This window comes from Suncus etruscus, chromosome 6 (genome assembly GCF_024139225.1).
Source record: "Suncus etruscus isolate mSunEtr1 chromosome 6, mSunEtr1.pri.cur, whole genome shotgun sequence".
NCBI classification, from domain to species: Eukaryota; Metazoa; Chordata; class Mammalia; order Eulipotyphla; family Soricidae; genus Suncus; species Suncus etruscus.
In genome coordinates, this window is record NC_064853.1 from 115124143 (window position 1) to 115141802 (window position 17660).

The following is a 17660-nucleotide window of genomic DNA, read 5'->3' on the forward strand; positions in this document are numbered from 1 at the left end:
ACTGTGCTGTATTGTGTGGGCCTGAGAGAGATTCTGGACTGTATACAGTATAGTTGTACTGTATGTACAGTACAGTATAGCTGTTTATAATGGTTTTTTTTTTGCATTGCAAAAATATAATTTACTGCTGAAATGTGAATACTGACCAGGAAAACAGCAGAACCGGATCTCAGAATAATGTACATCAGCCACGAATGATGTTGAGACGTAGGGCCACTACCATGTTCTAGCACGTACCATCGGTGAGATGGTCGTAAGTATGAGCAGTCGAAAAAGTGAAGAGATGGTCAAAGTGAAAGCAGTCGCTAAACAGATCGTTAAGCAAGGAGTATCTAATTAAAAGACGTGCTCTTAATGTTTTAGAGGAATATTAAACATTTTCCCACTCTCAATAGTTAAATTAATATATAATCACCTGCTCAGTCTTTCCTTTAACCTTTCTCATTATTTACCAGTATAAGAAAATGAACAGTTGATTAATTTGAACTGTCAGTGCCACTGAGATTGTGCTAGTATTATGTTTGTTTGAATTTCACTAGGAAGCAAGATTTATTCCATATTTTTCCTCATCAAGCTGTGAACTATTTTTTAAATGAAGATGAAAATTAAATGTAATCTTAACATCTGAAGCTACAAATGTGTAGAAACTAAATATAAAAAAACAAGCCCATATTGAGATGAACTTGGTAACTTTAAATAATTACACCATTAATATGTTTTATTTTAATTTTAATATAATGTTTTAATACTTTTTCTTAGTTTGGGGGGGGGAGTTGGAAGCGTTCAGGACTTACTTTTGGCTCTGTGTCCTTGGTCACTGCAGTTAATATTTGGGGTGCTGGGAACTAAACTGGGGTCAATGCACTTAAGGAAATCTTACCTTAATGTGAAATTGATTCATAAAGCATTACAAAAAAATTTTTTTGTTTTTTTGTTTTTGGGCCACACCCGGCAGTGCTCAGGAGTTACTCTTGGCTTTCTGCTCAGAAATAGCTCCTGGCAGGGCAGGCACAGGGGACCACATGCGACACCGAGATTCGAACCAACCACCTTTGGTCCTGGATCGGCTGCTTGCAAGGCAAACACCGCTGTGCTATGTCTCCAGGCCCTACAAAAAATATTAATCATTATAGTCACATGAAAATTTGCTACATTTTCTGTAGCAAATTCATACTCTGTTTACAAAATGTATCAATTCATACTCAGTTTAGAAAATGTAGATATAACCTCTGTCTAGGTCAAGTGTAAGAATTTTAGAATGACATTTTGTTTTTTTGGTTTTTCGGGCCACCCCATTTGATGCTCAGGGGCTACTCCTGGCTAAGCGCTCAGAAATTGCCCCTGGCTTGGGGGGACCATATGGGAAGCCGGGGGATCGAACCACGGTCCTTCCTTGGCTAGTGCTTGCAAGGCAGACACCTTACCTCTAGTGCCACCTAGCCAGCCCCAAAATGACATTTTTTTAAAATTTATTTTGGAAACAACTTAAGTCCTATATGACTACAAGTTTACAATGCAAAATAAAACCTTTATACAAGATGATATATATGAAAACTTGACACTGGCTCTTTATTTTGATGCCACTTTCATATCATATATAAAATAAAGGGTGTCTAAATAAAATATTTTATTGAAATCATTGTAATTTACAAAATTTTTCATAGTTCTATTTCAGACATAAAATGTTTCAGGGCCAGTCCACCACCAGTGTGACCTCCCTCCACCAATATACCTAGAGTACATCCCATGCCACAACCCCTACCCCCGAGCCTGCCAGTCTAATAGGTCCATTTTAAGTTGGGATTGTTAAAGTTTGGGTATTAGGATTTCATTGTTAGTGATTTTGACCTGAATATTTAAATCTGCCCTCTTTTAATGCCACAAATGTACGTGAGACCTTTTGGCTCCTGTCCCTCATACTATCAATACATTGTTTGTTTTTGTTTGTTTGATTTTTGGGTCATACTCAGCAGTACCCAGGAACTACTCCTGGTTCTGCGCTCAGAAATCATTTCTGGCTCAGGGGACCATATGGGATGCTGAGGATCCAACCCGTATCTATCCTGGGTCAGGTGCATGAAAGACAAACAGCCTACCACTGTGCTACCACTCCAGCCCGCAGTACATATTTTGTTTTTGTTTTTCGGGTCACACCTGGCAGCGCTCAGGGTCCACTCCTAGCTCTACGCTCAGAAGTCACTCCTGGCAGTTTCAGGGGACCATATGGGATGCCGGGATTTGAACCACTGTCCTTCTGCATGCAAGACAAATTCCTTACCTCGATGCTATCTCTCTGGCCCCACAATGCGTATTTTTAATCAACAATATCGTTCTATTTTTGCTGGCTCATAATAAGATCACTTACTTATAAACTTATGTACACTTTATCTGTATGCATAATATATATGTGTATTACAATATGTACACATACATGTTACTATACCCATACACAAAAATTGCATATATACATATAAAGAAAAATAAATATTAGGTTAATATTGCAAACTCATAAATATTTGATAATACAGCATGTGCTCTTGATTTGCTAAAGGCCAAAGTGGTTCAATCCCCTGCACTTCCCATGATCTCCTGACTCAAGAGTGATTCCTGAGTACTGAGCAGGAGTAATCTCTTGGTGTGACTCCCCCCAAAATACAAACAAAAAAATAGAGAGCTATTTTTAATCCTATTCTTTCAATGTTAAATGTCATTCACAAAAAATGTCTACTTTTCTCAGTTTTCATCTGTCAATTCAAACCCCTTAATCTTGAAATATCAGTTTAGAACCTAGCCTTCTACTCATGTTTTTCAGTATTATTTAAGTTATCTATATCTAAACTGAAATACCATTATTTCAAATATAATTTTATATGTTATTGATCCTACAATTTCTAAATATTTTATAACACATACATTGAATAACAAATAAATATTACAAGTTTCATATTTGCTTTTATTACTTGAACATTTACTAGGCAATTTGAAGTTAGGAGTATGTGGCAGTCTGGACTGGACCCCAGTATAATTTTTTCTCTGACCTATGTTTTCATTAAATGAATGTACCACTACCCATATTTTTTTTCTCTCTCTCTCTCTTTGATTTTAGGGCCACACCCAGTGACACTCAGCTATGCACTCAGAAATCGCTCCTGGCTTGGGGGAGCATATGGGATGTCAGGGGATGGAGCCGTGTTCCGTCCTAGGTTAGCACATGCAAGGTGAATGCCCTACCACTTGTGCCACCGCTCCAGCCCCAATCTTTTTAGAGTTCATTACAAAGAATTCTTTTCAATCTTTCTTAGTTCCAGCCACCACGTCTAATCCTGTTACTTTTGTTCCTAAAGTATATCATGAATTTGAATGTTCCCTCTGAAAATAAGCTCTCATATTCCTACTATTTATTAAAAAAATGTTCTTGTTTATTTTTATTTTGGGGCCATACCCAGAAATGCTCGGGAGTTACTCCTGACTCTGTATTCAGTAATTAGTCCTGCTGGGCTCAGGGGACCATATATGGGATGTGGTCAGCCATTTGCAAGAAAATATATTGATGCTCCAGCACCTAATTTCTTCTATCTGAATTAAAACAATAGTCTATTACCTTATCTCTTCATAGCCATTTTTTTCTCATTAGAGTCTTCCTTCACAGAGGAAATTAACTTTTGACAACACGAATAATTTCATATCATACACTTACAATGTTTCGAAGTTCATTAATGCATTTGAGATAATTGTTTCTGCTAGTCTAAAATTTATCTTTCTCTTTTCCTGATTTTAAAATCATTATGTTGGCAGTTCAGTTCATTATGTTGGTCAAGAACAATCATATCAGAGATTTCATAAGTCAAAACTGGAATCTGATATACTGACTACTGCCACTCCCGATCTTCCCATCTATTTCACTCCCTTTTATTTGACATGTTAGCTATAATATAACATTAAAGTTGAATCTGTTAACCAATCTATTTGAATAATTCCACATTTTTTGGGTACTCATTGATTTGCTTTAATATTTTTATAGTGAATGGCACTAAAGAAAATGTTTAACCTCTCATTTCCTTATGGAACATGCTGCATAAAGGCATAGTTTGCAGTGATAAATGAGTATAATCAAATCAGAGTAAAGTTTTGTGATGATTATAACAGTACAAAATTAAAAAAATACTATTCTTCAAATATGAGGATTATTTGGTTTTTGTTTATCAAACCTGGAAAATATTTGTTATTAATAGACAAAGGTTTTAATGTTCTTTTGAGAGAGAGAGAGGGAGAGAGAGAGAGAGAACTAGAGAGAGAGAGTGTGTGTGTGTGTGTGTGTGTGTGTGTGTGTGTGTGTGTGTGTGTGTGTGTGTGTGTTAAGGTTTATTCCTGTCTATAAACTTGGGAATTACTCTTGGTGGTGATCAGGGTTTACTTCTAGCTCAGTGCTCATGAACCAGTTCTGGTGGTGTTTGGAACACAGTAAGTGCCTGGGATAAAACTCAAGTCAGCCCTGTGCAAGGCAAGTACTTTATCTTCTGATCTTTTCTTTTAAAACCATTACTTTTGAAACTACAAAAATTATGTTTTAAAAATTGAAAGATGTATTTAGTATTATGGTTATAATATTTTAATTACCTTGATGGTTTAATGAATTAAATCACATCTAAAATTGTGGGGAATAGTCATGATCATGCATTTCATTCTTTTTCAGTTGTTTTTGTTTTTTGGGTTACACTCAGGTCTTACTCCTGGCTCTATGCTCAGAAATCGCTCCTGGCAGGCTTGGGGGAGCATATGAGATGCCAGGATTCAAACCACCATCCTTCTGCATGCAAGACATATGTTCTACCTCCATACAATTTCTCCAGCCCTTCCTCTTCTCTTTGATTTATATTTCATAACATTTCTACCTATTTCTCTTTCTATTACCTTATTATATTCACTTTCACAAAATAATCTTTATGAGAGGCATTTATATGTAAATACATCTTTTTATCATAAAAGCCAATACTTTGACAATAGAAAAGCTATGAATGGATGAATAAAGTTGTCTAGAACTCACTAACTGCATCACAATCTTACTGCATTTTCTCCAGAAAAAATTTTTTAATATGTCATGCCATCTTTAGTTAATTGTCACATAATTTACTACTGTATTAAATTAAAAGTATCAGTAAAATTATAAACTCATAATACTGATTAATAGGAAACTGTTTTTATATAATGTACTATGTTGAATATGTAAAAGTTATCAGCTTGTTGTGAGTCATATTAAATGAAAATAAAAATGTATATACTTGTGAACTTTAATAAATTTTAATAAATGTATTAATTTTTATTTTTAATTTCTTTATGTGAGTGATTTCTGGATGTAACTTTTCTACTTTTAACATATTGAAGGAGACAAGGAAGTGGAAATATCAATAATGATTAACTATATTAGCATTCTATATTTTTCCTTAAGAATTTGCAAGAGGATTGGAAATAATTACCTCTGAAAAATCCCTGTAAGTGATTAACAGGTATATGAAAGCTATTCATTATCACATACTGCTACAATCAGTGTAAACAAAAACATAAATGTTAATGAGGTTAGTTTACAAAAATAACTAGAAAAGTTCAATGCTGATCATTTTATTTTAAAATGCAAATTATTTCTACTTTATGGAAAATAGTATGGAGATATTTCACAAATTAAAAATATAATCTTCCTATGACTCAGGGACTATAAGTATCTATACCAACAATAAAAGACATTTATTTATAAATATATTTCAGTTACACTCATTGCAGTGCTATTTACTACAGAAACAACCCACTTTCCTAATAACATATAAATCCAGAAATTTGCATATAATTTCCATTAATAAAATGTGAAATCTTACATTTTTGTTCTAGTTGGATATAAGTAGAGGGTATAATATTAAAGATATATCAATTATATGCAGAAGGACAAATTTTTGATAATCACAATCATTTGTGAGTAAACATATATAAATAAAAGTATGATAAGTGACACTAGAGAACACATTCTTGGAATTTGAGTGCAAAAATGTAAGTTGTGAGGGGGGAAGAATGAGGCAATAATTATAATCAACACTCTGTTGTAGTAGCACAGTAACTTATGCTTTAAACATAAATACTAATGCTACTATATACCAGTTTTCTCTTTAGAGATGTTAAAAATAACATGCTATGAAGAGTCCAGTTTAAATTTGACTTTTTAATTATATATGAAAATTAAAAGATAAATTTTCAAAAAGAATGTGGATAAGTAGAACATTTAATTTATTAAAAAGATTAGGCCTCATTAATGTTACATTCATTTCTATGACACTATCTTACAAAGAATAAAAATAACTCAGATAAAGCAACCTCATAGAATGAACTTGTATACCTTTCAACTAAAGGCCTTTAAATTCAAGGAAGTTCAGTGGGTATCTATTTGCTAAAACACTTTTTCCCCCTGGGTTAGCAGGCAAGTATGAAGACCACAAAGTGTTCTGTTCTGATTACTAATGAGAAAATAAATGATTTAAGTACCTCACCCAAAATAACAAAATGAAATACAGGGGAGTTGAAATACAAATTAGGGCTGGATTCCTCTCTTTTCCAGAAGAGATTCTGGAAATTTTTTTATATGGAACACTTCACAAATTTGCATGTCATCCTTGTGCAGGGGCCATGCAAATCTTCTGTATCATTCCAATTTTAGTATATGTGCTGCTGAAGCGAGCACCTGGAAAATTTTTTTATCACAAACAAAGTGGCTAAAGATCAATGACCTTCTTATACACCAATAATGGTATAGAAGAAATGGACATTAAAAAATATCCCAATCACATTAGTGTCACAGAAACTCAAATATCTTGGAGTCAACTTGACTAAAGAGACGAATGAAGGACCTATACAAAGAAAACTATAAAACCCTACTTCCAGTAAGAAAAGAGGATACAAGGAAATGGAAACACCCTGCTCATGGATTGGTAGGATTAGCATCATTAAAATGACAATACTCCCCAAAGGATTGTACAGATTTAATGCAATCCCTCTATGGATATCCATGACATTCTTCAAAGAAGTGGATCAAACACTCCTGAAATTCATTTGGAACAATAAACACCCATGAATAGCTAGAGCAACGCTTAGGAAAAGGCATATGGGAAGCATCATTTTCCCCAAGGTTAAATTGTACTAAAAAGCAATATTCATTAAAACAGCATGGTACTGAAATAAAGACAGACCCTCAGATCAATGGAATAGACTTGATTGTTCAAAGAATGTTCCCCAAACATACAATCATTATTTGATAAAGTGGTAAGAAACACAAAATGGAGCAATGAAAGATTCTTTAACAAGTGGTGTTGGGACAGTGGGTCAGCCAGATGCGAAAAAATGATCTTGGACCTCCATTTAACACTATGCACAAAGGTAAAATCCAAATAGATTAAAGGCCTTGATATCAGACCTGAAACCAAAAGGAATATAGAATAACACATAGGTAAAACACTCCATGACATTGAGAGTAATGGTGTCTTCAAGGAGGAAACAGAACTCTCTAAACAAGTGAAAGTGAAGATAAACACAAGGGACTATATTAATCTGAGAAGCTTCTTCACCTCGAAAGAGTGCCTAGGGTTAAAAAAAGTCACCCACAGAATGGGAGAAACTATTCACCCAATACCCATCAGATAAGGGGCTAATATCTAAGATATACAAGGTACTGACAGAACTTAAGAAGGAAAATACATCTCACCCCATCAAAAAATGGGTAGAAGAAATGAACAATTTCTCAAAGAAAAAATACAAATGGCCAAAAGGCACACAAAAAATTCTCATCATTAATCAGGGAGATGCAAATTAAAACAACAATGAGATACCATTTCATCTCACAGAGACTGACACACATCACAAAGAACAAGAACAGTCAGTGCTGGCGGTGATGTGGGAAGAAAGAAACCCCCATTCACTGCTGGTGGAATGCCATCTAGTCCAGCCTTTATGGAAAACACTATGGAGATTCCTCAAAAACTGAAAATTGAGCTCCCATATGATCCCGCTATACCACTCCTAGGTATATACCCTAGGAACACAAAAACACAATTTAAAAAAAGCCTTATGCACACCTATATTCATTGCAGCACTATTTGCAATAGCCAGATTCTGGAAACAACCTAGATGCCCCACAACAAATGAGTGGCTAAAGAAACTGTGGTACATATTCACAATCAAATACTGTGCAGCTCTCAGGATAAATGAAGTCATGAAATTTTCCTACATGGATGGACATGGAAACTATTATGCTGATTGAAAGTCAGAGGGAGGGAGGTAGACACAAAATATTCTCATCTATGGGTTTTTAAGAAAAATATGATACATTATTGTAACAAAGCCCAGAGACAATAGAGATGAGTGCTCGAAGGACCAATTTACGATATGAAGCTCACTACAAAGAGTGGTGAATACAGTTAGAGAAATGACTATATGAACAACTATCATGACAACGTTAATTAGTGAGAGAAATATAGTGCCTGTCTCAAATACAGACAGGGAGTGAGGGAGGAGAGAAATTGGGGAACATTGGTTGCGGGAATGTTGCACTGGTTAAAGGGCATGTTCTTATGACCGAAATTTAACTACAAACATATTTGTAATCATGGTGCCTAAATATAGTTACTAGAATTTTTTTAAAAAAGAATCCCTTTTAACTTTTATTGAGGGGAGGTTTTGGAGCACAACTGGTAGTGCTCTGGGATTACTCCCAATATATTGCTTAGTTATGACTGTTACGTTTGCTCATGGGATCATATTCTCTATGAGACATTAAATCCAAGTTGGATGAATGCAAAGGAAACTCAGAACATATTGTATTATCTCTTCAATCCCTATGTTAGAAATAGCTTAATATTTTATGCAAGAGAAATTTTCTTTATGAATTTAGTATTTACCACCTGCTCATACTTAGTCTAATGAGAAAATATTGTAAATATTTGTTTGTTTTCTGTAGGTCCATAGTGCCCATTCATAACTGATTAATCCTGACTCAAGGCACTGTGAAAGAGAGGGAACTGAATTTTGTATGCATTTCAGCCCTTGAACTATATCCCCAGCCTATCATAAGGAAATCTTACCAAAGTCTCCAACACTTCAACAAATACATTTTTAGAATTCAATAAAAAAGTTATAATTTGCAAGTATAGAAATACAGAGTCATATTTAATTTCTAAACTATAATTGTTATTTTATGCTCAAGTAATAATTATTATAAAGTTCATTTTGGATATAAATATATACATAGGCAAATGTTTAATTTCTTATATTTTATGTAGCCAGTAGATTAGCAAAGATATAGTATAGGAATGGTTGGACATCAGTATTAGATTTGTTGCAGAATATTATATTGAATCCAAACTTGTTAAGTAGTAATTTCTTTAAATCAGAATGACAGAAATATTTATGCATGTGAGTTTTTTTATTTAAAATTTTATTTTATTTTATTTAAAATAGTTTAGCCCCCAATACTACCCTGATTAACTTAGTTCTAGAACTGCAAGACAAATGTTTTATTCTCCATAAACTTTTAGACTGATAGTGGGTAAAATTTCTCTGTTAATGGGTTTGTGCTATTTAAAAACAATTATACAGAGAACTAGGGTTTATGAAAATTAAGTTACTTTTAAGTCAAAAGAGAATAAATATTCCAGTTCGAGAAAGTCAGACTGATGGCAAATGTAGCTAGGTAATTTTCTCACAATGGTGATTTAACATAGCTTTTTACAGTTTTCTAATATTCGGGTGGTTGTCAGCTATGACATGAGGGGAGGAGTCTGCCTTAATTTGATACCTTGTCTTAGATGGCAACTGGGAAGGAAAGCACTAGAATTCAAAATGTTTTTGTTCATCTTACAACTTCATAATGACCTTGTCGAGCTAATGCAATCCAGATTTTTAGAGGCATCAGTTACTCTGAGGCTGAACAGATTCTTTGAGCAAATTCTCCATAAATTAGAATGGGTACTAAGGGTAATAACGACAATAATAGTGACAAAGGACACAAAAGGGCTCTGTGTTCATCTTCAGTTCCCAAGTTTCTTCACTCTAATGAATAAATGTACTGTAATATAATACATATAATTAATATAGTATAATGTAATACAATATATTATAATATAATAAATATTATATAATTTAATATAAATAATATAATGTAATATATAATATCTATATAATAAGTTGCTCAGACTCAGAGATAAAAGTAGAAAAGTTTAATTAAAGTAAAAGAGAAAGAAACACCCCAGACAGGGAGAAATTTAATATAAGATTAAGTATAATATAGCTTAGTTTACAAGGTTTGTATAGGAAAATGGTTTCTTTATGTTATTAAATTATAAGTATTTACAGAGAATATGAGGGTTTTATGGAGTGATCTGGCTAGTTTAGTGCATTTAAGGTTATCTATTTAACATTTACCTAGATATTAATTGTCACTCTGTCTTAATTTCCAGTGAAACTAAGGTAGGGCAGAATTGATGTTGGGAAATTGTTAACTGCCAGTTTTTAGAGAATGTAAAATTTAGAAGATTTTAGAAAGATCAGAATTTTGTCGGAATTTTAAAATGTCAGTTGCTAATGGCTAAAAGAGAAACGAGGCTTCCTCTTCTTTTTCCCCCTCTCAAAGAAAAACCCTAACTGAAGTTAGGAGATGGAGTATGCAATCTATCAGGCTAATTCCTTCTGATGTCAGGGCCTAAAATGGGGCTCCAGACATTCAATGGATCTTGGAAGAAAGACTTCCCAAATATCCACAATGCCATGCCTCAGTACCCTGCACATACATATCCACATTAACCATTGATGACCTCAAACCTAGAGGAAAAATATTTGACAAGAATATTTAAGGACGGGTCATATTAATAAAAACAGGAAGAGGCCCACCAAGGGACCAAGAAAGGTAGGACCTATGTGAAGCAAGACTACATGTTTTCTGAGAAAACCAATTTGAAGTAATTTGTTCCCAGAATTGTAAGGTCTTCCAGTTAGTTGAAGATTGGTTTAGATTTGTCTAAACATATTAACAGAAAAAATAACATTCCTTTCCAAGAATATCACTCAAATGATGGGCTGCAGTGACCCTATGTCTAGCAGATGGGTATAATATTTGTTGGTCAAAGGCCGTGTCTCCAGTTTAATGAGCTGTTTTAGATTTTTTAAGCAATCTTCTGAAATAGCTATTAAAACCGAACAGCAGTGCTGAGACAAGTATCTTCTAGTGTCCAGTCCTCTAAATTACCCAGCAGGTTTCAGTCATCCATGTTCCCAGGCAATATCTAGGCCACCCCTATGACATTTTATACCAATTATTCTCTTTCTTTAGTGCCATATTCCTAATTTCGCCCTACCGGTTCCCTGTGTCTCTATTAATACCAATAATTCATATGTAGTACAAAAGGACACAGAGTTATATGTGTTACAGGCAGGAAGATGGGAGGCCCAGGTAACATTCTGGGAAGAACCATATCTCGATCCCAAACCACACTTAAGGTAGAGAATGGGGGTCTTTGAGACAGAAACCACAGAATCCCCCATAAAATTGAGATGCAGAAATTTCATCCCAAGGATGCATAAATACAGAAGAAAAATGATGGAGAGACTGCAGCAATAGAAGCAGCTGAAGCAGCAGCAGCAGTGTGAAGGAACCTGGATACACCAAGAGTATCCCGAGACCCCGAGAGTGAAATTCTCGAAAGCCAAAGCCTGACAAAGGGCTACTGAACTCCTGGAAAAGAAAAGGTCAATTACCAAATCAAAAATTAAACTCCAAGGGAGATTACCAGAAAAAAAGAAAAAGAAAAAATGGCTGTTGGGGGCGACCTTAAGCAACGGAAGCAGTGCTGGAAGTGGCTTTGGAGTGATTTTCCTAGAAAAAGGAATCTGGCAGTGAATGGTGCCCTGACTGTCCCACAGCAGAGCTGGATATTGTGGAACACAGCAAGGGTCCATCTATATGGCTGAGTTCCCAGGAAGTAGACAACACCTAGGAAATGAGCGGAGGCAAGACAAAGTTCAAAAGGAGGGCCTTGTGATTTGTCCATATGGGCAGCAGCAATGCAACTCTGAGATGCCAATTACTAGAGGGCCAACAGTGGGAGTGAGAACAGGGAGAAGTGTTCCTTTTGCAAGGTGACTGTCAGGGAGTGGCGCAGTGACTTGATCCTGCTGTGGGACTTTGAATTCTGGTCCTGACTCAAGACCCATCTGTGTGGTCTAGCTCACAGGATGCAAGCATTAGCACTGAGGGAGTTAGCAGTTGGCAAGGCTAAGTGAGGCAGGGTTGCCCACAATTTGGCCTCATGGGTAGTAACAGCATGGCTGTGAGAAAGACAACATGCTTTGAGATAGCCACAGTGAGAGTGAGACCAGGAAGCCACTATGTGTACAGTCATACTTTGGGCTGGTTATAATAAGCCCTCCCAAGCAAGCCAAGCAGGGACTTTGGCCCAGCCTGCATTTCAAAGGATTTCTGAACCCAGACAAAAGTTTGGCCTTTAAACAGTCAAGACCAGAAAGCAGAAGCTGCAGTTCTGGTGAGTAGTTTTTGGAATCAAAAGGGCCTTTGGGAACTCAGGCTAAATCAAGATAGAAGAGTGAAGCCACAAGCCACTCCCCTTAACTCCATGACTGCTCGTTATTTTTAGGCAAAAAGCCCCACAACACACACACACACACACACACACACACACACACAGAATCACACACACACACACACAAAATAACATTTCCCTGTAGTGCAGAACAAAATAGATTTGAAGCATAGTTTGACTTCTGTCTGTGGGATTGGCAGGGTATGAAAGTTTGTGCTATGGATGGGCATAGAGCAGATTTCCTAGGCACTTCCTGGTGGACTGAGGTGGGCAGAGAGAAAAGCCATAGCCTCCTCCTCTCCACTTCATATAAGCTACCCAGGGCATTCAGTTTTTCCACTGATAGAGGTTGAGTCCACCACCAGCAACACTTGTGTTCTCTTTATAAAATCAGATATTGGCTCAACTCAGTATTCCTGACCTGTGATTAAAAAAAAAAAACTTACTTTCTGGAAAGCATATATCTCAGTCACATCTCTCCTGCTATGGGATTAAAGGGACAGTAAAATTGATAGGAGCATGAAGCTCATACTGATTGCTATATTGTTATATCAGGTGCAGGCATTGAGGTTAGTGTCTTCAAGCAATCAATATTGATTGCATGGTACCAGAGATAAATGGCCCAAATCAAAAAATACTTCATTTAAGAAAATGGAAAAGAGGCAAGAAAGGTTCCAGATATAGGAGGTATGTTCTGAAAAAGAATTCTTAAGAAAGGCAGAAGCCATTTAACCAGATGGGTGGGTAAGTATTTCTTCATTATGCTCCAGAATTATGGGCCATTAGGACAAGGAAAGAAATAATTCTCTTCTGGTGTCTTCTGGGTCATCTGGGTTATCAGGCACCATGGAGACTGACCTTGTGACCTTTAATACAAGGTGATTCCTTTCTGTAAAGTTCATATTCAATCTACTCATGCCTGTTCCTCTTGTTTCTATGAATATAATCAGTAGTAAAATCATTTTTTACTGTTTTGTAATTTATTGACCATTATTAAATGTTTTTAATATTAAACTTAGTAACTTGTATATTTACAAAGTCTCAGTTCCTTCATTATTCTTAACACCAGCAACAGAAAACATGATTGAAGAAGTTCCCTAATGTTACTGCAGAATAACGATGTTTTATAAACTATCAATCAAGTAAAATTATATCCTTTGATATCAGTATTTAATATTTTAATGTATTACTATAGTTTAAGAAATATTGTTAGGATAGTGGAAGGTTATTTCATACCACCATCACCCAAGTAGCAGTGACACTACAACATTGTTCCTTATATTTTACGCCATATTCATTTTTATTTCCATCTTCTCCACACTGTTGGTTGATAAATTGTAATCCAATTGCAAATGTTTATTTTAGTCTAATTGTAGATGAGGAAAACACACACACACACACACCTAACACTTCAGAACTATACAGTTATACAAATTTGGGATTTTGAACTTTAATTTATTAAATTACTCAAATGGTCAATATGAATTTAAAATCAACTTGGTAAATTATATTAATATTATAATGTTAATTGTATTAATTAATACAAAGATATTTTTCAACTGTAAGATTATTTTCAAGTATCTTAGTATTGTAAGCAGAGAAGTAGCAAGGCACTGGTAAGTGTGTTGGGAGGAAAAACGCTGCCTAAATTAAACAGTCCAAAGTCATGGAGGCTTTTGAAAACTTTCTAAGGAGATCTGGAAGCCTTCAAGATGCAAAACTCCAGGAACGGAGAGACTCTCAGGGAGTAGAGGCCCTATAGCTGAAACAAATATGGTGATAAAAGTCTGAAAGAAAGCCTTCAATTTTCCAAGCACTTCACTTGTCACAATAGTTCTTGCAATGAAATTTTGGAGGCAATTTTGGAAAAGTTTGTAAACTCACTAGGAAGAGAAAAGGTGCACATTCTGGACATCGGCATATACGCTTAGGGTGTATACTCAATTCCACTCTGGAAATAGCATCTTTTTGTTTGTCTGTTTGTTTTGTTTTGTTTTGGAGCCATACCCGGTAACGCTCAGGGGTTACTCCTGGCTATACACTCAGAAATCGCTCCTGGTTGGGGGACCATATGGGACACCGGGTCCATCCTAGGCTAGTACAGGCAAGGCAGGCACCTTACCTCTAGCGCCACCACACCGGCCCCTGGAAATAGCATCTTAACATCTTCTTAAATATTTTTTCTGTTATGAAAAGAGACATTTTTTTTTGGGGGGGGGGCGAAGAGATAGCACAGCGGTAGGGTGTTTGCATTGCATGCTTGCATGTGGCCAACCTGGGACCAATCGAGGTTCAATCTTCAGCATTCAATATGGTCCACCCTGAGTCTGCCAGGAGTGATTTTTTTTTTTTTTGAGAGCAGAGCCAACAGTAACCCCTGAGCACCTCACAGGGGTCCTCAAACTTTTAAAACAGGAGGCCAGTTCACTGTCACTCAGACCACTGGGAGGTCAGACTATAGTAAAAACAAAAACTATGAACAAATTCTTATGCACACTGTATACATATTATTTTAAAGTGAAGGAACAAAATGGAAACAAATACAGTTTGTGGCCCGTGGGCCATAGTTTGAGGACTACTGCTGGGTCCCAAAACCAGAGAGAAGGTGGGGGGAGAAGAGAGAGAGAAAAAGAGAGAGGGGGAGAAGAGAGAGAAGAGTCAAAGAAGAGAGAGAGAGAGAGAGAGAGAGAGAGAGAGAGAGAGAGAGAGAGAGAGAGAAGAGAAACTTGTCTAGAAATCCCAGTAGAGTTTAGAATGAACTTTCTTTTGCTGCTAAGAGCAATTGCTTCTTGTTCTAGACTGGTTCCATGATTTCCCCCCAATGAACTGGACAGCAATGATTATTCCCTATGCTGGGTAGATAAGTAGGACTTATAAGCAGTATGAAAGCTGAATTAGATTTAACAGAAGGTATTTATTCTTTTTCTCACAGAAAAAAAATTCAGGAGGAAAAATAGTCAAGTAAAACAAGTTTATTTGAGTAATAAAGAGAAAGGGAGTTATATGCTCAAGAAAAAACATGGGTTTCTCTAGAGTAGACAAGCAGAGAATAGCTTTTTGAGAAGTTTATGTATAATGTCTCTAAATTGTCTTAACCTGGAGTTCTGCATGCAAAAATAAAATCTGGGTGTGTTCACTGGGAAAATATTGGACCTTTGATGGTCCAATCATTTTTATCATGAAATTTAGATTCGCCTGTAAATTTTTTTTATTTGAAGGGTTCATCTGTCTCTGGGTGTTACTTCAGTTTTTCTATCTCCAAAGAGCTCAAGAGTTTCAGGGCTTGGCATTTTCTCTTTGTTCTATTCTTTCCCCAAATATGACCACGCCTCAAAATTTAACTGCCAGCAATAGAATTAAAAGCTTAGCATAATTATTTACTAAATATTTTATTTATTTATTTATTTATTTATTTATTTATTTATTTATTGCTTTTTGGGCCACATCCAAATGATACCACACCCTGTGATACTCAGGTGATACTCCTGGCTCAGGGGACCATATGGGTTGCTGAGGATCAAATCAAGGTCTTTCCTGGATAGGCCTCATGCAAGGCAAAGGCCCTACCTACTGTACCATTGCTCCAACCCTAAATAAACCTCTATACTCTTTTTTGTTTTATTTTGTTTTGTTTTTTGTTTTTTTGGGGGGCCACACCCTTTGATGCTCAGGGGTTACTCCTGGCTAAGTGCTCAGAAATTGCCCCTGGCTTGGGCGGACCAGATGGGATGCCAGGGGATCGAACCGCGATCCTTCCTTGGCTAGCGCTTGCAAGGCAGACACCTTACCTCTAGCGCCACCTCGCCGGCCCCATCTCTATACTCTTATATAATTCTTTTCTCAATAAAATATTTAGTAGGGGCCAGACCAATAGCCAGAAATAGGGCTTTTGCCTTGCATATGGCAAACTTGTATTTGATCCCCACACCACATATGGTCCCAGAAGTCTGTCAGGTTGATTTCTTGAGCAAAGACCTAGGAATAAACCCTGAGCATCTCCAGGTGTGGCTCCAAAACAAAATAAAACAAACAAACAAAAATTGTGTATTTGTTTTAGGTTACAAAGTAATTGCAATCTGATATATATGTTTGTGTGGTAAAAAGTCTTCATCAAATTATATTCTAAAACTTTATTTAGAAAATTACATCATAGGGGGCCGGGCGGTGGCGCTGGAGGTAAGGTAAGCCTTACCTGCGCTAGCCTAGGAGACGGACCGCGGTTCGATCCCCCGGCGTCCCATATGGTCCCCCAAGCCAGGAGCGACTTCTAAGCGCATAGCCAGGAGTAACCCCTGAGCGTCACCGGGTGTGGCCCAAAAACCAAAAAAAAAAAAAAAAAAAAAGAAAATTACATCATAGAATAATTAAAACATAAAAATAAAATAATGCAAATTAGAAGAATGGGAAGTTTATTGGTTTATGGCTGTTTTGTGGATACAGTTTTATTTAAGAATAATAAAAATGAAGATAAAAATTGATAATGATAACATAACAATACTAACAGACCTATATATGTAGGTATATGCAAATATGTCCCTATATATGTTTACATTGAAATCATAAAAGGTGAAACTAATTTCTCTTTGGAGGACTGAAACTCCAAACCAATTCCTATGTCTAGCTGTTAAATAAGCTTTTGAACAACTAAAATCTAAAATTTAATAACCTTCTAAATACAATTTATATATGCTATTTTGTTTTGTTATTGATGATGATGAAGTGGTAGGGCATATCTTGTGGTACTCAGGGTTTATTTGGAGGTGTTCAGGGGACATTATGCTGTCCCAGGGAACAAATTGTATTTGCATGAAAAACAAATGACTTAACCTTGCTCTCATGCTTCTGGCCATGACACAGTATCAAAATTTTTTCCTTTTATATTTGATGTAACACTATTTAAAATAACCATAATCTAAATACAACCCAGGTACTTAACAACAGATGAGTGGCTAAAGAAACTGTTGTATATCCACACAATGGAATACTATGCAGCTCTTAGAAAAACTGAAGCCATGAAATTTTCTTATTACATGAATG

At 36.0% G+C, this 17660-nt stretch overlaps 1 non-coding gene across 1 annotated transcript; it reads right to left on the bottom strand.

Annotated features, from left to right (window-relative positions):
- Positions 1 to 6616: 6616 nt before the first annotated feature.
- On the bottom strand, positions 6617 to 6721 carry LOC126012278 (U6 spliceosomal RNA). The gene has a single exon (XR_007496798.1). It is a non-coding gene; the product is annotated as a U6 spliceosomal RNA (small nuclear RNA).
- Between the last annotated feature and the right edge of the window lie 10939 nt (positions 6722 to 17660).